At 41.9% G+C, this 24605-nt stretch overlaps 1 protein-coding gene across 2 annotated transcripts in view; it reads right to left on the bottom strand.

Annotated features, from left to right (window-relative positions):
* The window catches only part of ADARB2 (adenosine deaminase RNA specific B2 (inactive)), a 420003-nt gene extending 398455 nt beyond the window's left edge, over positions 1-21548 (bottom strand). The window contains exon 1 of one of the 2 annotated variants that reach the window (XM_072955161.1): positions 21354-21548. The gene's annotated coding sequence lies outside the window, so the exon portion shown is untranslated. Of the gene's footprint in view, positions 1-19814; positions 20082-21353 lie in introns of those variants that run through there. The other variant, XM_072955160.1, reaches the window with a different exon arrangement.
* Between the last annotated feature and the right edge of the window lie 3057 nt (positions 21549-24605).

Below are 24605 nucleotides of genomic sequence, written 5' to 3'. Positions count from 1 at the left end.
AGACCTTAGCTGCTCTCAGTTCTGCCGCCATCCTGCCTCTCGGAGCAGGACACAGCACCCTGATGGCTGTGCCCGAGGGCAGACGCAGGGGTGAAGGGAGGAATCCAGGCACGGGGGGATGAGGTGGGGGCTCGGAGCACCGGCTTTGCTGAGTGATTCAGAAGCACTGTGTGTAAACAGAAAGAAGTACACTGACTTCTGGGCTAACTCTCTTGAAGCGGGATTCAGGCTTCTTCCATTTCTCACTTTTACTCCAGCCTGCTAATTTTTATTTTTTAAGTATGCTTTTTTGAAATTTCTTTTTCTTCATTTTATTGCCTTCGATTTAGTCAATCTGGTGTTCTCCGTAGTACAGTAAGATGCAAGCAAGCATCAGCTTGATATTCAAACACTGAGTTGGTTGCTGGGTAAAACCAAATAAGGATTTTCTGTCACATCTAATGTAATCGTATCATGTTTTCCCCTTTGATGTCACTAAATTGGTGCATTTTTAGTGCTGTAGGTGTAAAAAACAAACATACTGCTTCATTGTATTTTTATGTTTTTAGCTGTTCGGTTTTAAAGTGCTGCATAGTTAAAAGCTACCTGGTCAGCCACAAAATTCTCCTGCCAAAAAAGAGAGCAGAATGAAGGGGCAAATACTTTCCCTGAGAACACACCCCTCCCCACTGTCAACAATGACTGATCTTCAGTGCACTTAACAACGTCTGCAGTGACCAGACATGTACTGAGTTAGACTACATTTTTGCCCAGGAAGCCTTAATTGGAGAGAAAGTTGTGAAAATGGGAAAAATAACAGTAAAAAGATGAACACTTGAAAGATGGACACAGGGAATGAAGCCCACAACTGTCCGAAGGAGCCCATTTTCCACTGGGGTTTGCCTGAAATATGCCCCAGAACTTTGTGCGTCTCAAAGGCAACTATTATTTTTAAGCTAACGGGAACCATTTGTTATTATAATTTTGACAGCCATTAGAAATACAACCATTTTAATGTCAAATCAATGCTTTCATCTGATTCACAGTATCTCTTAAAACATATCGAGATGTGAACTTCTCCCAAACAAATATGAAACATACTAACAGTTGCCAGGCAACAAATTCTTAACCACTTCACTCACACAGAGGTTAGCGTATCAACGTTCATTATCTTACAGAAGTTGACTCTGGGGGAAAAAAAAACAGGCATCACACAGGAACCTGTTAAAGCGAGGAATGTATGTTTTGATTTTCAACTGAAGTGTAGATGCTGCCGTGAGCTTCACAACATTTCAAAGTATTCCACTGCTTAGACACATGCTGTTTTTAAATAAATTCATCCACGCCCTAAGTCATGATAACCTTCTATAGACAGCAGAGTGGAGATTTTCCTAAGGTTTACAGTAGAGGAACAAGTTGCTTAAAGTTCCTGTCCTCCCACTACACCGGCCATGTCCACCCTCGTTCAGGATTTCTGCCACCTGTGTTGTTTTGGGTAGGTGACAAGAAGCAGGAAGAAAGAACAGAGAAAAGCTTCGCGTTAAGAAAGATGGAGGAAGATACGACACGGCGACCATTCAGAGTGTTTCTACGTGGAAGTATAAACCAGCACCACACGGGTGAAGGGCAGGTACCGATTTTCAGTCACAAAATGCATGGGTCGCAAGGATGAAACGCACAGTGTGAAGGGCACAGTCAGTGACTTGCTGCCTCTGAATGGCGATGCATTTTAACTATACTCATCCTAGTGATCGTTTTGAAATGTACAGAAATGCATCAGATTGATATTTTGTGTAACAGGAGCTAATGTAGTATCGCAGGCCAATTATACTTCACAAACAAACAAACAAACTCGTAGAAAAAGAGATCAGATTCGCAGTTACCGGAGGTGGGGGTCCGGAGAAGGGGAACTGGATGAAGGCAATCAAAACGCACAAACTTCCAGTTATAAGACAGATAAGGACCGGGGTGTAACGTGCAACACTACTGTAAGTAACACTGTGGTACATTGTACATGAAAAGTCCTGGACTTAACTTGTAGATTACAAAGCCAGACAAAGACTTTGCACCTTCTGCCATCAGGAAGTGGGGTCTTTTCTCCACCCCATGAATCTGGGCTGGCCTTTGACTTGTCTTGACCAATCGCATGTGGCAGAGGTGTTGTCTGGAGTTCCCAGTCCAGCCGCCCTGCGTGGCAGGGCCTCCTCAGAGCGCTGGCGCCACACGGAGACCCGTCTGCTCTGCTGGTGAACGAGACGCCTCGCGGAGGGGAGCCGAGTCTCAGCTGACCAGGCCTCACGGACTCCGAGCTGCCCTCAGACACATCACTGACCCTGCTGATAAACAGTGTCCAGATAAGCTCAAACCAACTGAATTCATAGCTGTTGGTCTAACTCACCGAGTCCTTGTGTGGTCTGCTACTCAGCAAAGGTGAACAGAAACTGGTGCCTGGGAGTGGGGTGCGGAGAACAGCAGTGAAAAGCTGAACTCATGATGCTGGCCCGGGAATGAGCAGTGAGTGGAGGCTGGGGGCAGCGGCTGGAAAAGCGACCAAAGATTGGCGGCAGCTCGTCAGACGGACTCTACATAAAGCTGGGGAAATAGTGGCTGGTGTTATGCAGATGTGAAACCACTGGGAAAACGTCAGTGACAGAATGTGCATCTGGTACACGTGTGGACTTTGCCAAGGCGACGTCCAGGCAGAATGTGGGCCGGGCCCGTTGGCTTCTTTCAGCTACTTACAAGGAGATACAGAAGAGCGAGAAGGACTGAAGGAAAGTTACCCAGTTCTGCACATGGGATTCTGAGTGAGCAGAGTAGGCAGGGCTCGCTGGTTTGGAAACTAAAACCATTTCTCTTTCCAAGGCTCCACAGCTGGTAAAGGGTTCTTACAGTGATGCTCAGATCAAGTGTGACCCACGGGACCCCTCGTCAAGCTCTGAAATGCTGACAGTGGTGCTCAGCAGACCTCCTCCGCCACACCAGGACTTGCATGGTTTCCCCAGGGTGCAGTCTCGCTGACACTTACTCACAGAACAGCTGTAGGAACAGCTTGAGAAGCACACGTCTCAGGTCACTGAGGGTGCAGCCTGACTTGACTGAAGAGAACCAACTTGTACTGTATGAGTAGCCCATGTAATTTAGGAAAGTTCTACACAACACTGTGACGCCAGCTTGCACTGCAAGAGTCCAAGCAGAGCAGCCTCTGGGGTCCTCCTACGGGCAGGAAGCAAGCTGAGAAAGGTGACTACCTGTAACTTAGCCACTCCTAATGGTGAGGAAGGCTGTCTTGGAGGACAGATACAAGAGCCCAGTACGTGAAGCCAAGATCCAGAAAGTGACGGACAAGGGAGCCTCTTTCAAGGCAGAAGGAAACACAGAGCTGGGGTTCCCTGCAGACTGATGACTTGAGGGTCACTCCAGGGAGCAGAGCAGGCCCAGTCGGAAAGGTTGCCAGCCCTGCAAAGGGGCACATGGTGCCTGTGCCAGGGCAGGGCTTCAGGGTCACTGTGGACCCAGAAGGACAGGGCACCTCCACTCCTCTACTTGAGTGGAGTGTCTGATGCAAGAACCCAGTCCCCTCACTGGTTTCCAGGGTCTTAGACCCTAGGTCTCCGAGTCAAGAGCGGCTGCATTCAAGGAGGTGCATGTGCATGTGATGTGATGTCAGGACCCCAGATTTGAGCTTGACACCATGATCCCATGGTCTGTGGCCTATGGATGAGACACTGAGCCCTCTGGTTGGGTGAGTGACTCTTACAACAGGGAGGGATGTGGGTCACTTGGGCCAGTCACTGACTGTCACAGTAATGGTCCTGTCTTGGTCATATCTCATATGGTGTGACCCACACTGAATTAGGGCTTGGCCGCTGAACTGCTTTGGCCAATGGGACAGCAGCACATCTGATGCAAGCACAGTCTCAAGAAGTGTTTCCCAGTGCAGCACTGCCACTAGGCTAGTGTGACCGATGGTGGAAAACCCATGCGTCGGTCCCTCCCACTGCCCAGCTGATGGCCAGCCAGTGAGTAAACATGTCAGAGAGATCACAAGGGCAAGTGAAGGGCATCCTAATGCCATGAGCAAAACATATTCTGTGTCAAGGACAGGACTTCACAGTAAGATGCTCTGGTGACTTTGAGATAGCCATGTCTTAGACTATTTCTTTAAGTCTTCCTGCTCAGAAATAAATACATGTTCTTTTAAATTTGTAATGTGGTGAGAAATACTGCTCCTTATCTTTGTGCCTAGATCTTGCTTGGGCAAAGATGACACTGAAGGTATGATGTTCAAGTTAAAGAACTAGAAAAAGGGTCTCTCAGGACCTCTTGTTCCTTGCTGCTTCATAAGGTTAGGCCTGGCATGTGTAAAGAGCAAGGATTTACCTTAATTCTGCTCCAGTTCTTATTGAAAGTTGTAATATTTCTTTATCTTTATCTACATGAAGACAAAACCTGTATGTTTGAGCAAAATGTGCTGTTTGTTGTACTATTTGCTAGTGTACTGGTAGAAATATAAGTATGACCAGACAGTTACGACCCATTTTTGTAAAGCTCTCACTCCCAGGTTCTGCAAACACTTGGACGGTAAAATCACTGAGCAGGGAAATGACAGGGAGAGTCAGGCACATCGAGCAACGTGCCCTTCCAGATGGACACACCTCACCGCACCTGGTGTCACACCTTTTCGCTGCGGTCCTCTGAATGCTGTCATTCTGTGGTTATCATTGTCATTTTGGAAACAGGGCAACATACACTGCCAAGGGCCCTAGCTGGAGATGCCCTGAAATGTGTAATTTTAAACGTTCATGGGCTTCCTGTGACTGGCACTGGCTGGCTCCCTGGCTGTCAGTGTCTGGCAGGGCGCTCCCAGCAGCAGGTGTTTCTGGGCCTCTTCTCCACATGATCTGTGAAGGCTACACTGCAAGAGACACATGTGCCTTCTGCATTTTTGTTTTTAACCACAATATAGAAGCATCACACTTGCTGGGAGAAAACAGTGTGTCTCTCATGAAGTACCCGTTTATGTGAAAGGTGCTCAAGAAGGTTTTGACTGTGCTCCCAGCTGTGATGCCGGAACTGGCACAGGGCTAGCTCCTCCCGTCCCTGACAGCCATGGCACTGGACAAGACGCATGAGGCCACTGTTTTCAGGCTTTGGATGAAGACAGTGCAAGGCTGCCATCCATTCGATGGCATTTGTTAGAACTGAGAGGCTCATGGCATGAATTCCACAGTCACACTGGTTCTTGGTCTGGGACCATTTCCCATCAGAGGACAAAACCTGGAGTCCAAGCAGAGTGCCCGTGACCCCGCTGAGCTGAGAGTCAGACTTCGGGGAAGTGCGGAGGATGGATCTGTGGGTCTGTCGTGGAGACCAGGAGCTGCCCAGGGCAGGGACAGAGTTCCGGGCTGTGAGCTGGATTCTTATGCTCAGGGTAGGGGGCGGCAAATCTTGTCAGGAAGAAAAGGCTGCTCCAAGGTTAAGAACTGAACTGAGATTCTGAGGGTCACGCTGGGGTAGGGTCTGCAGGCGTTTTAGCCCAGCCAGAATGGAGAAAACGCAACTCTCCTGAAAAATCTAGACATCCAGGTGAAACACAAGCAACGCCACAGTGACGACAGCACACGGCAGGGTGGCCGGCACTGTAACCGCCCGTCCACCGCAGCGGCAACTTGTGTGGAGACAGTCAAGCACAGCCTAGGTGTTACTGGGGGAAAGTACACCCACAGCACACACAAGTGTGTGATACTGTCCCAAAGAAGTGCTGAGAGGAGATCGATACGCACAAGGGCTTATGCTAGAAAAGAAGAAAGCTTTGATGTCAAGGGAAAAAGTGCATACCTTAGTGACTAGACCAAGAAGAGCACAGCACACACGAGGCAAGTGTGAGGAAGGAAGCTATAAAGAGCAGAAGTCAACTCAACTGAAATAAGAAAAACAACAACAAAAAAATAGAATCCGAAAGCTGGTTCTTTAAATGGTCAATGAGATGGATAAATCTGAACCTGTAATAATTAATAAACGAAGAAAGGAAGAGTAAACTGATTACTACGCCTGGGAATGAGGTAAGGGGCATCAGATCTCACAGCCAATAAAAGAGTGACAGGGGGTGACACACAAATTCCTTGGAAGACGCAGATTACCAAAGCTCATTTAAGAAAAGAAAAGCATGAATAGCCCTGTACCTAGTAAGGAAATTAAAGTTCTAGTTAAAATAGCCCCTACCAAGGAAGCCTTGGCCTACAGTTTCAGCGGTAAAACCTATCAAACCTACAAGAAAGAAATAATAGCAATTCTATACAAACTCTTCAATTTATAACGTCAGCACTTAGCCAGCATAAAAACAGGAAAAGGTACTGTAAGAAAATCAAATCATCAAAACCCATTATCCTTCATATATACAGACTCAATTTTTAACAGATTCTTTTTTAGGACAGTTTTGGGTTCATAGTGAAATTGAGGGGCGGGTACAAAGATTTCCCATGTATCTTCTGCCTACACACAAGCATAGCCTCCCAGCTATTAAAGCTCCCCACCAGGTGGTACATGCGCAGCAGTCACGGGGCCAACGCTGAGACGTCACATCACTCAGAGGCCACAGTCCGTACTACGGTTCATTTCTGGTGCTGTGCATTCTATGGGTTTGTACAGATGTGTAATGAATGGCCTGTATCCCCCATTGTAGTGTCACACAGAGCGTCTTCACTGCCCCCAAATCTTCCGTGCTCCACCTTTTCATCCTTCCCCACCACCCAACCACTGGTCTTTTTACTGTCACCAGTTTTGCCTTTTCTAAAAGCATCATACAGTTGAAATCATACAGCGTGTAGTCTTTTCACATGGGCTGCTTTCACTTAGTAAAATGCATTTATGTTTCTTCCATGCTTTTCCATGGCTTCACAGCTCTTTCCTTGTGTGAATGACATCCATCATCTGGATGTACCACAGTTTATTTTTCCTAGACTCAACAATCTTTAAGGAAACACTAGCATACAAAACCCAGCAACATGTAAAATACATCATGACCAAGTGGAATTTAGCCCAGGAATGCAAGGTTGGTTCCACTTTTGAAAATCAATCAATTTAATTTGACCAAATTAGCAAATTTAAAGAGAAAAGTTACATAACTGTGTTAAAAGCTCGAGAGGAAAAACATGAACAGAATTCAATACATATTCACTAAAAATCCTCTTGGAAATCTAGAAACATAAGGGAACCACATTAGCTTCAAAACCTACAGCTGTATCACACTAAATGGTGAGACGGAATGACTTCCCTCTAAGCAAGAACACGAGAATGATACCCGCTCTCACCCTTTTTATTTGGATGATTTTAAAAAGTACAATAAAGCACATAAAGCACAAAAAAAACTTTAAAGGAATAAACCTGACTTAATTCACAGGTGACATGATCTTTTCAATAGAAAATCCCTAAGATTCTACCACCACCACCAAAAATAATAATCACAAAACTTATAGAGCCAAAATCAAGCTTGGCAGTGTTATAGGTTACAAGGTCAATATCAGAAATGAGCTGCATTCCAGCATATTTATTCTGAAAAAAATGGAAATTGAAATTTCCATTTTCAGCAAGCAAATGCATTAACAAAAAGATCTAACACATGAAATCCTTAGGGGTAACTCTATCCCAAATGTGTGCAACACATGTATACTGGGAAGCATCAAACATCTTGGAGGGAAATTTAAGAAGATCCAAATATATTTAGAGATTTACCATATTTATGGATCAGAAGACTCAATATGTTAATTCTTCACAAATTAATATATTCAATATAATGTCAATTAAAATTTCATCAGGCTTTTTATTTAGAAATTTATAAGCTGATTCTAAAATTTGTATGATAATGCAAAAGCTCTAGAAATGGTCAAAAAAAATTTAAACAGAGAAGACCAAAGCTGAATGATTCATATTAACTATTTTAAAGACATAATATAAAAATCCATTAATAAAGACATGATAGCTTTTGTATAAAGACAGAAGTACATAGATTGAAGAAACAGAATAGGGAATCCAGAAACATCTAAGACCAGTTGATAATTAACAAAAGTGCTATCTAGTTCAATGGAGAAAGAATTGACTCCAACAAATGGTCCTGAAAAGAAATATATACTGAGTATATTAATTTGTGAAGAATTAACATATTAACATATTGAGTCTTCTGATCCATAAATATGGTAAATCTCTAAATATATTTGGATCTTCTTAAATTTCTCTCCAAGGTGTTTGATGTTCCCCAGTATACATATGTTGCACAAATTTGGGATAGAATTACCCCTAAGGATTTCATGTGTTAGATCTTTTCTGTTAATGGTTTTGCTTGCTGAAAATGGAAATTTCAATTTCCATTTTTTTCAGAATAAATATACTAGAATACAGCTCATTTCTGATATTGACCTTGTAACCTATAAACACATAAACATATGTTAATCTTTACTTCATATCATAAATATAATTTAAAGTGGATCATCTATCTACATGTAAGAGTTAAATCAATAAAACTTTCAGAAAAATACATAGGAGAAAATCTTCATGGCAAAAGAACATTTTTGTTTTGACATAAGAAGCAAAAATCAAAAAATAAAACTCAAGTTGAACGTCAACAAAACTTTAAAAAAAATAGAAAATGCTATTCTTAAATCACTTTTAAGAAATGAGAAGCCACAACACGGGAGATATTATTTTCAAAATATTTATCTAAGTAAGAACTGTATCTAGAGTTTATAAAGGAACTTTTCAATTCAATAACAATGTTTTAAATGAGCAAAAATTTCAAGAGAATCTTGAGAAAAGAAAATACAATGATGGCAAATAAGCACATGAAGAAAACACTCAGTATCACCAGTGACTTGTTAAATTTAAATTAAAATCACTATAGATAGTACTAAACACACTCTACAGCTGTTACCATTCAGAAGACACTACCAAATCTTGGAAGAGTTCATGGAATGACTGGAAATCTCATAAACGGGGACTTAGAAGGCAACGTAGTGCCGTCACTCTGGAATAGTTTGACAGTTTCTTTCAAGGTTCAATGTTAAACATACATGTAGCATATGATTCATTTGCTAATGAAAACAATGTAACTCAAAACATTACTGACAAAAGACTCAAATTTGAGTCTTTATGACAGCTGTTTTCATTATAACCAAAATTTATAAAGAAATCCATTTTCTATCAAACTGATAAATGGCTGAATAAATTGTGATGTATCCACAGAAAATAATGCTGTTCAGGAGGAGAGAATCAAACTACTAATAACATCCAACAACCTAGAATTTTTAAAATATGCTAAAACGAAAGGATCAGATATAAAAGACTGCATGATTTTTATGTACATGAAATTGTGTACTGTACAAAATTACAGTGATAAAAAGCAGATAAATGGTTGCTTAGGGCCAAGTGGGATGGCGGGAATTAACTGCAGGGGTATAGGATGGAAATTTGAGGGTAACTAAAATGTTCTATACTATGATCGTGTTGGTGGTTACATGGCTGAATATGTTGTCAAAACTCATCAAATTATAAACTTAAAATTGATGAACTTTAATGTAAGTGTACTATACTCCAAATAAAGCTGATAAATAGAAATAATAATTTTGTCAGAAAAACAGAAGCTGAGAGAAAACATTGCCAACAGCCCTGCACTGCAAGAAATGCTATAATAAGTTATTCATGCAAAAGGAAAACTACACCAGATGGAAACTTATATCAACAGAAAAAAATGAAGAGCACCAGAAACTGCAAATATGGGCAAGTATATAAAAGACATTTTTCCTAACTTCTTCAGCCTTTAAATGATTGTTGACTTTAATGAAAATATAACGCAATGCACTGTTCTGTTTGTAACTTATCTAGATTTAAAATGTATGGCAGTCATAGCAGACAAAAAAAAAAACCCAAAAAACCTCCCCCAAAAAACCCAAAAACCAGGACTGGGGAAATGGTATATAATGCTGAAATGTTTCTACACTTGCTGTGAATGTCACCTGAGATAAGTTAAAGGTTTATGCTGTAAACACAAGAGCTACCACTAAAATGTAAAGAGATATAGCTGTTATGCCATTTGTGGAGGTAAGATTAAATTCTAAAAACCCTCTAATTCAAATACAGGCAGGGGAAAATAAACAATGATCAAAAGAGACAAACAGAAAACACAAGACAGTATAGTAGGTTTCAATCCAACTATTGAAAGTCACATCAGATATAAACAGTGTAGGCAATTAGTAGGTGGACATTGTTTGGACTGAAAAAAAAAAACAATGAAAGATTACTCAAAAACCAATTTGAACTGCTTACACCTATTAAATAAGTCAGATTCAACGTCAAATTTTTTTTCTACAAAGAATGTTCCAGTCCCTGTGGCTTTACTGATTGAGTTTAGCAAGTAAAGAAAATATACCATTTTACATAATTTTTTCCAGAAATTCACTATGGAACATTATTAAATCCATTTAATGTGGCAAGTATTACCTGATACATATACACATGCATCTATAGCTATCAATCAATCAATAGAACGCTAGACATGAATACAGCAACAACCCTTAAGAAGTAGGTCATCAAATCCAGCAATATATTAAAGTGATTATACATCACGAGTACGTTGATCAGAGGAATGCAAATTTAACATTTGAAAAATCACTGAATGTAATCTACATATTATTAGGCCCTTAAAGAAAATCTACATGATTTTCTCAATAGTTGCATAAAAGGCATTTGAGAATCAAAACTCATTCAGGATAAAACCTCTCAACAAACTAGAAACAGGTTATTTCCTCAACCCGATGAGTGATATCTATGGGTACCCCACAGCTAACATCAAGCAGTTACATCTCTCCTGAGTGACAGTGCCGGGCAGGGATATCAGTTCTCACCACTTCAATTCAGTATTGGAAAGTGGTTCCTAGCCAACATGGTACGTCAAGAATAAGGAATTATATTTATAAAGATTGGAAAGAAAGAAGTAACTTTATTTACACATTATCTTAAGGTATAGCCAAGAAAATTAAAACAAAAAAAACTTAACTAGATATGGTAAGTGAATTTAGAGAAATTCCAGGACAGAAGGTCTTATACAAAGATCAGTTGTGCTACTTTGTGCTAGGAATGAACAATGGGAAAATGCCAATAACAGCATTTACAACAGTAGCAAAAACACCAAGCACTTCAAGGAAACTCTTTAATAAAAGCTAAAGCATATTACAGTAAAAAACTACAAAATATTGTTAAAGAGAAAGTAAAAAAAACTTTAAAGACCAGAGTTATACCATGCTCATAAACTGTAAAACTCAGCATTGCTAATATTCTCTTTGCACCAATTATTCTGTACGTACAATGCATCTAAATCGAAATTTTAGCATGCTTTTGTTTTTTGCAAAAATTGATAAGCTGATTCTAAAATTTATATGGAAATTCAAAACACCTAGAATAGTTAAGATAAGCTTAAATAAAAACAACAGAATGGAAGAAGAGAGAATAAAGAAAATTAGACCAAAAAATTAAATATGGAGTCCAAAAACATACCCATGCTAATCTGGTCATCTGATTTATAACAAAGACTTCCAAACAATTCAGTACCTAATGGCAAGTCCATACCAAAAATTTCTGATGAAATAACAGGCTACTGATATAGAAAAAAATTAACTTTGACTCCTACCACTCAGAGAACAAGTAATTTAGTCTTGTAAATCTTGAAGTGTAAATGATCTAGAAGAAAGCAGTGGAAAATGTCTCTACAACCTTTAGTCTGACAATTTTTTAAATAAACAAGACAAGCAACAAAAGCATGGGACATGTGCAGGCAGAAAAGTTTTATTTCTCATAATTAGACACTTTTCTCAACAACAGAAACTGTAAGAAATGGAATAGCAAACTGCGGGTATTTATAATACATATACCTCTCAAAGTTCTTTTAATCATAATATATAAGGAAATACTACTAATCAAAAATGAAGACAACCAAATCTACAACAATTGGAGAAAAGACTTGAGTAGACAGATCACAAAAATAGATACATAAATAGATAATAAACAAAAAGTGTTCAGCATTATTAATCTTCAAAAGTTGCAAATTAAAACCATGAGCTACTACTTCATATATGCTACAGGTAAAAAGACTGAAAATACTATTTAAAAATGTTTTTAAGGGCCTTTTGAAATATCAATGCGTATATTTATAATTTTTTGAGAAACATGGGAAACATTTGTCCTGATATATGACACTGTCATATAATAATTCAAGAGATAGGTTTTAAAGCTATCTGTCCCCTACTCCTTCCTTGGAGTTTTACGTTTTATTTAATTCCCATACCTGAATGCTTAGCAAGTATTCTCTTTTAGCAATATCTTGTTCACTATATTCAGAGATTGTAGACAGAGACGCAATCCGTGTCAAATTCTCATTGCAATTTACAGTATCTTTGCCCCCAGGTGCAGGTGCCAGGGAGAAGCGGTGCCAGCTTAGATTTACGTGCCCTCCTCTGCAAGAGACCTCATGGGCACCACCGTGCCCACCCTAGACTAACTGTGCGATTGCTACTGTCACATCAAGTCCGAGCCAATGCGAGTTCCCTGGTGATGCGATTAACTCCAGGAATTCTCGGCAACAGGGCCAGTGACAAAGTGCAAACTAAGTAATGCTGGAGGACAAGGACGAGGACAGGGGAGGCCAAGCAGCTGGTATGCTGGCCACAGAGCCAAGTGCAATGGAAATAAAAGTTCTGCTAGCACAGTAGAAATGGGGACCTCTTCCAACCGGATTTTGTAATTTTCTTTCCACTTCTCCTGTCCTTTTCTCTTGACTTTAAGTATACTGAGTGGTGGTGGGGGGTGTAGGAAAGAGAGTAATTGTCATAATTATGCAAACACAAAAATACACTAAGTGAGAATAACAATATTTTGAAACTTACAGTCGATGACACTGCTCAGCAGGCAGATGCTTGAATACTTGCGGGGACACTGCAATGGGAGGAAAGCTCACGTTCTCTCTGAATCTTTTTTCCCCGGTTATAGGGAGCGCAGAGGATATGGGCCCAAGAATTAAGAAACTGCTTCTCTGACACTGTTGCCGTCCCCCCCTAATATATGACACGTGGGGAGATTAAACAGAAAAACACAAACAACAAAAATGAAATAAAAATAGCTGATAAAAAATAACGATGCCCATCCCACAGTTTATGGAACTAAGTTAAGAAAAAGACTATCCTAGAATCAAAAATTCATACCTCAAAATTCTCCTACTGAATCCTCCCATGGGCAATCTGAAAAAAAAATGCTCCTTGATTTTTTTAATGGCTTTCTATCGATGTAAATTATTGCTAAATGGCAAAAACACAATAGAGTATAGCCCTTTGCTGGATGTGCTTTAGGAATTTAAAATATATGCTGACATTTCAGTAGAAATCTGTACAATGTTCCATATTAAGGAGAAATGCTAATGATTTTTACAGGCTAGTTAGGAAAGCCAGTAGGACACATGGAATATACTGTTTCATCCATTTGAGGGGTCAACTGCAGAGAAAATGCAAAAGACACATGATCCCCTCCACCTCATTACGTAGTTTAGGACACACTGACCCCAAAATATGGTGTTAGCAGTTCATGGAAAAGGCTCCCAGTAATCCAGCGTCTTTGAACCACATTGTAAAATACATGTGATAAAATATAGCAGAATATAGCCCTTGGATGACTGACATAAAACATAGACCCACTTTGAGCACTTAAATTCTTGTGAAGTAGTGGAAGGCACCAGTCAGAAACCTGACAGCACACACAGGTGGACTACAGAACTTCTGCAGATTCACAACAAACATTTTTATATTACGCAGTGTGGGAACCTATGGAGCGAAAAAACCTCACACTTTGTTAAAACCACAGGTTCCTGCTTTCCCTTTAGTCCATCGGATCCCATTTCAAACGGCATTTTAAATGGAGAAGCATTTTAAGGTGTGCTGGTTCATGGTGTGCATACCTACGGATGGATCTCCTCAAACGGTGCCAGCGACGACTGGCAACAAGTTGTCCTCTTCTTCGGATATTTGTGAGTGTGAGTCCAGCAGCGCTAAATGAACTGCCGTCCGTAACAGTGCTCAGTAAATTCAGAAAGGGCTTTTTGAGATTATTCACAGAAACTCTCCTCCACTCTAACTTTTCTGTCCTAAAGCTAGCTTTAAAGGCCAGCAGAGTGATTCCACTCATGAAGGAACAGGCATTATAAAGGCAGTGACTGGCGTGTGTGACTTCTGTCCACCCCAGGGGGCAGAGCAGTTGGGCAGATGGCTGCCATCTTGGGCAGTGCTTTAGTGTAATTTTTAGATTTATTTGTAATCTTCAGAACATTGTCAGTGCATTAGAGGGCTGTCAGTAAGTCCCAGCTTACGTCTCAAACATTCTCTACCAACCTTGGCCTAGAAATAGAAGAGCTTTGTTGGATTAAGTTGTTAACAATTCACTGATCCGAAGAGATTATTTCAGTCAAGCCAAATTTCCTGTTTGGGGAATAAGAAATGACATTGAACTACATTCTGATGTGGCAGGAAAAAATCCTGTTGCCACAAGCTCTAAAGTGATACATTGGAAAGTGTTTTCATATGTTATTGTTTTGTTGGATCTGTATTTTGATTTCTCTTTCCTTCGGCTTTCTCTGTTCTTAGCAGTCCCATTTGCTTAGCTCAATATGCCCACTGAGCCCATAAAACACACTGAATTCCATCTCCAATTTCAGTTGATACATTGTGTGTATATCCTAGTATCTTAAGCCTGCCATTCTTTTACATTTATAATAAAATATCGAAGCAAAGCCTGATGCTATGTGTCGGTTTAGACTGACTTATTTTTCATACCGGGTGCTGAGCAGCCTGCTCCTCGTACCATCAGTGCAGCCTGCAAGGAGACTCAGTCCTGGGGTCGGATCATTAGAGGTGCTTTAATCCTTCAGAACAATTTTTCAATACTGTTTACACCAGGGACTTTCTTGTACAAATCTTCTTTACACAGACAAGAATAACACAGCAAGGAACTATTTGTCTCTGATCTCTGCAAAGAAGGAGAGCAAACGGGAACCCTTAGGGGGTTTTCCATCTTTTAAACCTACCAGGAGGAGATTAATCAAAGATCTCTATGCTGCCTGATGTACGATCAGTTACTGAGCTGCAGTGCCATTGATCAAGCTATGGAGGAACTGCAGGATCACAGCACCCACCACGGTGCATGGCTGGAGCAAACGGAACAGGTATGTGTCACAAAGAAACATCTGGATGGTTAGTTCACTACCTTCCCCCAAACAGTCGCAAACACAGTGCCTTGAGAGTTTTGTCCCCACATAAGCCTCCCTTAGCCTCCCTTTAGTATCCCGAAAGCCCATCCTGTTCCCAGTCCACAGCTGGCCTTCTCTCCATGGAAGAAGAAGGCTTATCAGCAGCGATTTGCTCACAATTTAGCCAATGATCCTGCGGTACATTCATACACACAGAGGACACTTCCATGAACGTGATCTCATTCAACGCCCATACTGAACCTGTGGACTAAGCCTGAAAGTCGTGAGAGAAAACTGAGGTTCTTGGTCTGCCCAAGGTCCCTGTACATGACAGACTTAAGCATAACATCAGATACTGTGAGTATTTCATTCAGCTCTCATGGTGATCAAAGTCTAAGACAGGTGTTCAAATACTTCAGTCCATGTAAATGCAGAGCAAACATCTCCATGGTTAGAGGACTGAGAAAACGATGACAACCAAAGGCCAGGCTCCGCCACGAAGCTGCTGGCACACATTTCTTTTACTTCTCTGTTCTATGCCCCCTCCACTAAAATGTGGTCCTCTTCAGGGCCCTACACTCCAGTTTTTCTGGTTCTACTGTTCCCATTCAAAGATATAATCACATACTTTAGTTGGAATAAATGTGAAACACATGAATTCTGTTTTATTAAAAATAATTTCTTAACTTAAGGGACTTTTATGCAAGATAAATTTAGAATAATGCACATAAATTAGATATCTGGGGCTAGCCGAAAGCAGAAAGCTATACATTTTATTTTAGCAGAAATTTTTAAGATGAGGAGAGAGTAGGCGAGGAAAATGTAAGTCTCCTGGACTTTCTGAGACAAAGAAAAAAAACACAAGAACCAAACAGATGTGATTAGGAAAAAAAAGCAAAAAACAAAACCTAAAATAACCAGAGGAGGATCAAGTGCTGTCTAGAGATACCTGAACCAGAGGAATTGCATCTTGGATTTAACAAAGAAAGAAGAGCCACCATAGTCCTGTCTCACAGACGGAGAACATTAGTGATGCAACGAAGGGCAGACCAGGCTCCAGAACAGCGACGGCAGAGTCAGGACAACAACAGCAACAGAAAAGAATGTCCTTTAGCTGGAGAAGTGGAAACTGCCCAAGAGCCTCCCAGAAGATTTAATAGGCTTTTCTGACATCATTGCGGGACACACCCCAACAGAAAAGTATCCGAAGTAATATTTTGTAGTATGGGAAGCAGATACATACATTGATTTTGCCAAAACATAGTAAGGAGAGTGAAGTTTTTAAACAAGAAAGACGTATGAGAAAAAGCATGACAAAATCTTTCTGTTCAGCGGTGAGCTGTGTGGTCAGCTGACATGCTGGGGATTCCGGAGATATGGAACGACCTCTAGGGCTTATGCAAAGGAGAAACATAAGTAGCTATATATATCAGCATGGCATTCCTTACTGCCAACTTACTCCCTTTGAAAACTTATACTCTGAGTACTTACAAGGGAGGAAGGAACGGCAGAGACAGGCATTTAGTCCAGGGTCCAATGAAGCCAAAACCAGAAAGAAAAAGGAGAAAAGTTCAAAAACAGAAGAATCAGAGGTCTCAGGCAAAAGTTCAGCAGTATCATCAGATAACAAGTCATTGTTCATAATCACCTACTTAGTTGAAAACTGCTCAATTACAGATACTATTCTTAAAAAGTATTAAAACTAGACATTAGTTCTCTGTTCTAACTGAAATTCAGGTACAGCTGGGATGCTTGCTTTTTCAAAGATCCTGGCACAGGAGAAGAATGACAGGAGGTGACTCTGGTGGCAGCAGTCCTGCAGTGGTCCTCTGTAGGCCGTGCACTAGTGAAAGCAGGCCTGCCTACCCACTGGTCTGGAGATGGCAGGAGAGCATGCCACCAAGATTTCCTTGGGAAGTTATCTTTTTAAGCCAACAGAGAATGATAGGGACCTTAAATAGTCCTTACTCTCCACTCATTCAAGATATCATGAGATATCATTCAATTTCAAACTTAATCGAGAATTGGAAATCATCATCCACGCAAATAATGGTTTAAGTCACATGTGAAAATAAGGGGTATATGTTGAGACTGATCATACAAAAGTTTGAATTTGATGACATTTTACTGGGTTCATGATTGGCGACTCCTTCTGTTTTTGGCATCTATGGTGTGTGGGTGTTAGGTTGAAAAACCCAGGCCCCTTGAGATAAATCTAAAACATCTGTATTATGTTTCACAACGTTTGGGAACTGATTCAGTCACTTGATTACCTAAGCACCTCTTGAAACATAAAACACCTTTTGGGGATAGAAATGTTTCCTGTCCTGGAGGTAAACATGGCTGTCCATGATCTCAGAATCCCTGCTTTCCAAGCCTCACCAGGTTTTTGTGATGCACGTCAGTCAAACCATCGCTGATACGCTCTTCTGGTCTACTTCCAGCACTCAATCATGTTCTCACTTAAAAGTCATTTTTCACATACCTTAGTGGATAAGCCATGGCCATTCTCACTCAGATCTCCTATTCCAAATTTTATGAATTAAACTGAATACACAAGATGGTCTGTTTCAATAAATTTCAGAGTGGGGCCAACAGACTCATCCACGATCATATCTCATAAACCCCTCAACAGCTACTAGGAGGCAGAGAAATGAGCTTGCCACTGGACACACACACACACACACACACACACACACAAAACGAAGAGAGAAAGGTGCAGCATTAAAAAATGAAAAAATCCACACACACAAACAAGAACTAATTGGAAAATTATGAGCAGTAGTTCACTCAAATCTGTGCATCTGCAATTTCCTCTAAATGGCTCTTTTCCTAGGCAACAATTTGTGTATGACGAATTCATTTTTAAAATCACAGAACTTTATTTTTGGGGTGTGCATGCTTTGAGAAGGTACCAAAGGCAGTGAGATCATGAGAGAGAAAAAAAAAAGAAAACGTTTATACTGAAGGTGTCAATTTGAACGCAATTATAGCATATACGCATGAAACAGCAAACAAATCAAGCCAGAACCTAAAACCCTCCCAAGCTTTTGACAGACAAATTACATAATGAGGAGGGATATTCTGATTGGACTATTGTCTTTCTTTTAGGAGATGGGAGAAACTGAAGACAGTGTCTATATGGCAACTTACACATATTATGCATAAAATAAAGGAGCTTTCGGGTAAAGCATCTCATCCCTGTGTCAGACCCTTAAGACTGTGCACAGAACAGACTGGCAATTGAGGGTGGTTCCAATTAAAAAAACGAGACACCAAAAACAAAAATCCCAACACAAAAACCAGTGGCCCTTGTTGCATTTATCATGATGTGAATAGCTGACAGATGACTGGAAACCAAATGACCCCGGAAATGCGGGGTCTCCTCTTCATTTATTTGGTAAGAACAGGGATGCACCAGGTGCTAAGGAACTGCTCTTAAGTCAGGTTGTCAGTCAGAGGTTAGGGCTCTGGGCCCCGGAGTCTCTGCACAACACCTTACTGTTTTTCATTTGGGGGTTTGTTTGTTTACTTGCTTGATATTTATCTTGTGGCATAAGAAACACACAAATTTATATAAAGGTATAAAGTACAGGTGAAAAGTGAATATCCCTTGGTCACTATCCAAGTTCCACCTCAGAAGTAACAAATTTTACTTATTTCACATTTATTTTCATTTACAAACATATGTCTGCATAAAAGTATATTTCTACTTAATACTGCTGGACTGTCTTTTATTAAAATATATACATATACATATATATAAAAGAGCGGGAGTGAGCTGCCTCTTTCCCTTAAATGCTCCCCACTGGGTACACAGTTTTATTGATGCATATAATTTATTTAACAAGTCTTCCATTAATGGGTATTTATGTCTTATCCAATTTGTGTTTGTATTACCAAGCTGCAACAATCTGAACATGCCTCATCTCCCACAGGTGAAAGAAGATCAAAATAATCGCGAAGGAGAAAAATTTTGCTAGATCAGAATTATTTCCATATATGCATACACACACACTAGTTATTGTAAAATTACCTTCCACTGAATTCTACCAATTTATCCTTCATGAAACATAAATGAGACAATCTGTTCTCCTATGTTCTGGTGGGAAGTCTATCCATCCATCCATCCATCCATCCCCATCATTACCATTCAACTATGTGAAGAATTGTCAACTGATTTTTAATTTTTTCTATTATTAAAAGGGAGTTTGAGTATTTCTTCATGTTTAAGAAAGTTGAGTTTCCTTTTCCGCTACATGGTATGTTTAACACAGACAGTATGCATACACGGCACGTCTATGTGCATATGCACACGACCACAGACATAAACTGTAGTTCATACACTGAACACAGCCCGTAAACACGTACACAGCTGACCCTCGAACAACACGGTCGGCCGGGGTCCGCGGGCTCCCGGCGGGTGACGGCACCCACACAGTACCGGTGTACGGAAACGCTCAGGTGCCGGTGGGCCCGCACGCCTCACACCCGTGCTGCTCAAGGGCCGACTGTGCACCCAGTGTGCGGAGGCCGCGCGGACGGAGGGGACAGCGGTTACCTTCGGCCTTCCAGCGCGCTCGCCCCTCAGGCCGCAGCTCGGAGGCGTCTCGCCCACGAAGACCAGGCTCCCGGGTCTGCGGCCTCTCCTGGGCCCAGCGGGCGGGGTCGCTGAAGAACTCCGTCCCCACTGGTCACCCTCTGTGGGACCAGAGCCCGGAGCGCGGGGGCCGCCAGCGCCAGGCCGCAGAGGTGGCTCCTGTCAGGCGCCACAAAAGCCGGGTCCAGACTAGGCCCCCTCCCGCCGTAAACTCCCCCGCCGTAAACCCCGCCCCGCCGTAAACTCCCCCCAGCCGTAAAACCCGCCAGACTCAAACCGGGGGCCCAGACCAAACCCCAGCCGTTACCCACCCCGCCGTAAATCCTACCCAGCTTGTAAACCCATCCTAGTTGTAACCCCCCCAAGACGTAACCCGGGAACTGAGACTAAACCCCCAGCTGTAAACCCCTCAGTCATAGCCCCCGAAGTTGCAAACACCAAGTCGTAAACACCCTCCAGTCGGAAACTCCCCAGTCGTAAACAACCCCCCAGTCGTAAACAACCCCCCCAGGTCGTAAACATCCCCCTAGTCGTAAACTCCCCTGTGGTAAACCCTCCGGTCGTTAACACCCCAGATGGAAGCCCCGGAGCACAGGCCTCAGACGCCCGTCAAGGCCCTGGAGCGGAGGTGGAGCCGGCCAGGCCCAGCGCTCCCGTGTCAGACCCGACGCCGACCCTGGCGACTCCTCGATCCCAGGAGTCTCTGACGGGAGCCCGCTCCTCAGGAGGCCGCGCCGCGGAGGAGCCGCTGACAGGACAGCCTCTGCTGATAGGACGGCCGCCGCCGGTGAGTCAGCGGTTCTGGAGGTTCTGAGAGCTGTGGTCCTGGGGGCGCGGCCTCCGGTGCGGGGGTGCGGGCCACCTCGCTCAGGGTGTGAGGGCCCGCCCCGGGTGGGGGTTGGGGCGGGACTGTCTGGCCTGCAGGCCTCAGGAGCCCTCGCCCTCGTTTGGATTCTCTCAGGCCCCGCGTCCGCAGCGGAGGGAGCGCGCGTCCTCCTCAGACAGGATGGAAGGGGGCAGGGCACAGCCGTTCAAGGAATGCCACAGCGATTAACATCAAAATGGTGAAAGGTTCAACCCCCAGTAGGCCTTGAGGCTCAGGATGAAGGGATGTTTAACTTCTCACAGAGGTTGAGCTTTATTACACGTCCATTGTGATGTATTAACGTGGTGAGTAACACGCCCACAGGCGCCCTGGCAGTCCCGAGGCTGGCCACAAAAGGCCAAAGAGTGGGAGATGGCCTACTTCCTGGGAATCCCAGCCCCTTCCCCAGGCTGCTTAGACCGGTCCTTCCACTTACTAGCATGTGAAGCCGCCAAGCCCGTAAAAACCAGCAACACAGCGCCTCGCGGCCGCCCCCTCTCTCCCTCTTTGGAGATGGCTTGTGTTCTGTCTGTGGAGTGTGTGTCTACTTTTAATGTGAGCACCCAACCCCCACACCGGGTGGCCTTTCTCTTGCCTTTCAGCGTAGCTCTCTGAATAAATCTACGTTCACTCACCTGTGGCTCGCTCTTGAATTCTTTCCTGCGCGAAGCCAAGGACCCACACTTGGCGGGCACGTCCCAGGGGCTCAACCGAGACCTGGGACGCGGCCCTCCTCACTCCCCACATATGTTTTCCTGCACCACTCCTGTGGGGCGTCTGGACCGGAAGCCCCACGCTGTCCGCGGTGCTGCTGGTTTTCTGGTTTTGAGGTTTTGGTGGTGAAGACCGTGTGCGAAGGCGTGTGTATTCCGCGTCTCGCCTGCGTCTTTCCAGTTACCCCTCTGCTTGGGGAGACAGTCTCTGATTTGAGATTACATCACATTTTCTGCTAGCTCTGCTATCATTTTGTTTATTTACCTCCTACTTTGTTTCTCAGCTTAGAATTATTTAAGGTAACGATTGTCCAAATTTAATGTTTTTCCAGTTGGTTCCACGGCAGTAGTTACTTATTGTTGACCATTCCCTCTGAAGGGTCCATTTTGGGTCTGTGTGGGCGGTGGTGTTCAGTGAGCTGCTGGGCAGGTCGTGACCCTGCACTTTGTTTTGGGGGAAGTTGATCCCACAGGGGCTGCCCTGGTTTACATCCCTGCCAGCGCTGCGTGCGGGTTCCGGTTCCCCACATCCCAGGGACACGAAATTTTACACTTACTTAGAGTTTTATGTGCCTGGTTTTTCTGGCTAACTCGCCGGGCGTGAAGGGGTGCATCACTGTGGCTTGAAGTATCTATTGGCCAGGTATATAGCTTTGGATAAGTGCTTACTAAAGTCCTTTCCCCGTATTTTAAGTGGGATCTTTGTCTTTCTGTTACTGAGGTGTAAGGGTTCTTAGTACATTTTGAATGCAAATCCCCTTTACATTTACTATTTGCAACAGTATTCTCCTGTTCTGTGCTTGTCTTTTTTCTGATCATGTCCTTTAAAGCACGAAGACTTTCAATTTTAAAGTCCAATTTATCCATTTTTTTCTTCTGTTACTCGTATTTTGGTGGTTGTACCTAAGAATTCAGTGCCAAATGTAAGGTCATGAAGATTTACTCTTAAGTTTCTTCCAAAAAAAGGTCAATAGTTTTAGCTTTTATATTTAGGTTATTGGTCCATTTTAAGGTAATTTTTGTATGTATTTGAGGTAGGCGGCCCACTGACGTTCTTTTGCGGGGGATATACAGTTGTCTGAGCACTGATTATTAAAGAGACTATTTGAACTCATTGACTGGCATTGCCATCCTTGTCAAAAGTCAATTGGCCATGGATGTACAGGTTTATTTTTGAATTCGCAATTCTGTTTCATTGGACTAGGCTGTCTATTCTTGTGGCAAAACCATACCACTTTTTTATTACTGTAGCCAGCCTTTGGGTATTTTCCAGAATTCTGCAAGTGTTGATTATGAGAATTTTTGCCAATTTTTTGTTGCTTTTGTGGAGGTGCAAATTTTCAGAGGTTATTATACTGCCATCTTCATGGATGATCAGTTTGTATATTTGCAAAATTGTTAGATATTCATTATGTCTTTCAAGTTTCATCATTATAAAAGTGTTCATATCTCTCTCTCTCATTTTCTTTTTCTGTCCCTCAATAAAAGATTGTCTGATACTCAAAATGTTACTCTGGCTCTCTTTTTTTTTTTTTGGTTGCAATGGTTTGTGATGTCTTTTTTTTTTCTTTTTAATTTTGAACTTGGAAATTAACTGCAATTAAAGACATAACCTATTTGTAAAAAATTTTTTAGTTTGCAGTATAATATACATAGAAGTGCAAATATCTTAGACATGTGCCTTTTGAAAAACTTTCACAATCTTGTCACATTTTTGTAAACAGCATCCAGCTCAGTGGAAATTAACATTACCCAAACCTCAAAAATCTGCTTACATTTGCCTTCAATTGTCTCCACTCTTTAAGGGTAACCTTTATCTTGACTTCTAATAGTATAGATTAGTTTTGCCTCTTTTTTTTGTACTGTGTATAAGTTACATAGTCATTGTGTGTTTTCTTCTGTGTGACTTATTTTGCTAGACTTTATGTTTGGATGTCTATGTCGTAGGTGTGTGGTGGTGTAGATCATTCATTTGCATTCTGAATGTTATTGTGTTACGTGAATACATCATGGTTCATTCAGTCTTCTACTGAAGGGCACTTGGGTAGTTGGTATTTTATGGATAAGAGGAACAGCCCTGCCGGGAACATGCTGGTATGTGTCATGGTGCAAGTATGTTTGAGTGTATATTTATTAAGTGTAATCTAGGAGTGTGATTGCTGTGTATGAGTACAAGTATGTTCAATCTTAGGCACGGACAGAGTTTTCCAGCACTTTCCAGTTCATTCATATGCTCTAGAATACTTAGCATTTAGCCACTTTGATGAGTGTTGCTATGTTTCATTGTGTTTTTCATTTGCATTCTTCTGTTAATCAAGTTAATTGTCTTTCATGTGCTCATTTTCCACTTGCATATATTTTTCAGTTGCCTTTGTAGGTCTTCTGCCCACTGTACTGCTGAATTTTCTGTGTTTCCCATAATGATTTGTAGGAATTCTCTACATAGTGTGAGTAGACTCTTGTTGGTTGTATATATGCGTTATAAATGTCTTCTCACACTTTGGGTTTTTATTATGTTTTAATAAAAATGTTCTTAACTTTGAAATAGTCCAATTTATTATTTTTTCTTTGTTAGTATTATCCTTACATTTTAGGAAATATTTGTCAAAACCAAGATCACTAACTTACTGTCCTACGTTTGTGTTAAAGCATTATTTTTCATCACTTAAATCTGCAGTCCATTCATTTTTGTTCATAAGATAAGATGAGAAGTGGGTTTTGTTTATAGTGTGAGAAGGAAGTTTAGCTGCTGCTTCTCCTTTTTCTTTTTCTTTTTTTCTCTGTGGGTATCTGCGAGAAAATTCTGAGATGTCCTGAGATTCCTGTGAGTGGTATCCAGTGTAATCGCCTCTCTGGAGTATAAATCATAAAGAATAATTAGTATGATGGATTTTACTCTTGATTTGGTTATGATATAGAACAAAGGTACAGTGATTTTCCCAATGTCATTAAGGCCCCAATTCAGCTGACTTTGATTTAATTAAAAGGGAGACTATATTTAACTGGATTTGATCTACTCAGCTGAGTCCTTCAGAGGGACTTGGCCCTTTTTGAAGGGAGAGCTTCAAAGCGTGAGAGAAATTCTCTTGTTAGCTTTGAGGGAGTGAGCTTCCATTTTGGAGAGGGGCCCATATGTAAGGGAATAGCAGATGGTCTATCAGCTGAGGGCTTGAG

The sequence above is a fragment of the Vicugna pacos genome, chromosome 35 (assembly GCF_048564905.1).
Source record: "Vicugna pacos chromosome 35, VicPac4, whole genome shotgun sequence".
NCBI classification, from domain to species: Eukaryota; Metazoa; Chordata; class Mammalia; order Artiodactyla; family Camelidae; genus Vicugna; species Vicugna pacos.
Note: the sequence above shows the minus strand (reverse complement) of the source record. Positions and strands in the feature narration are given on the sequence as shown.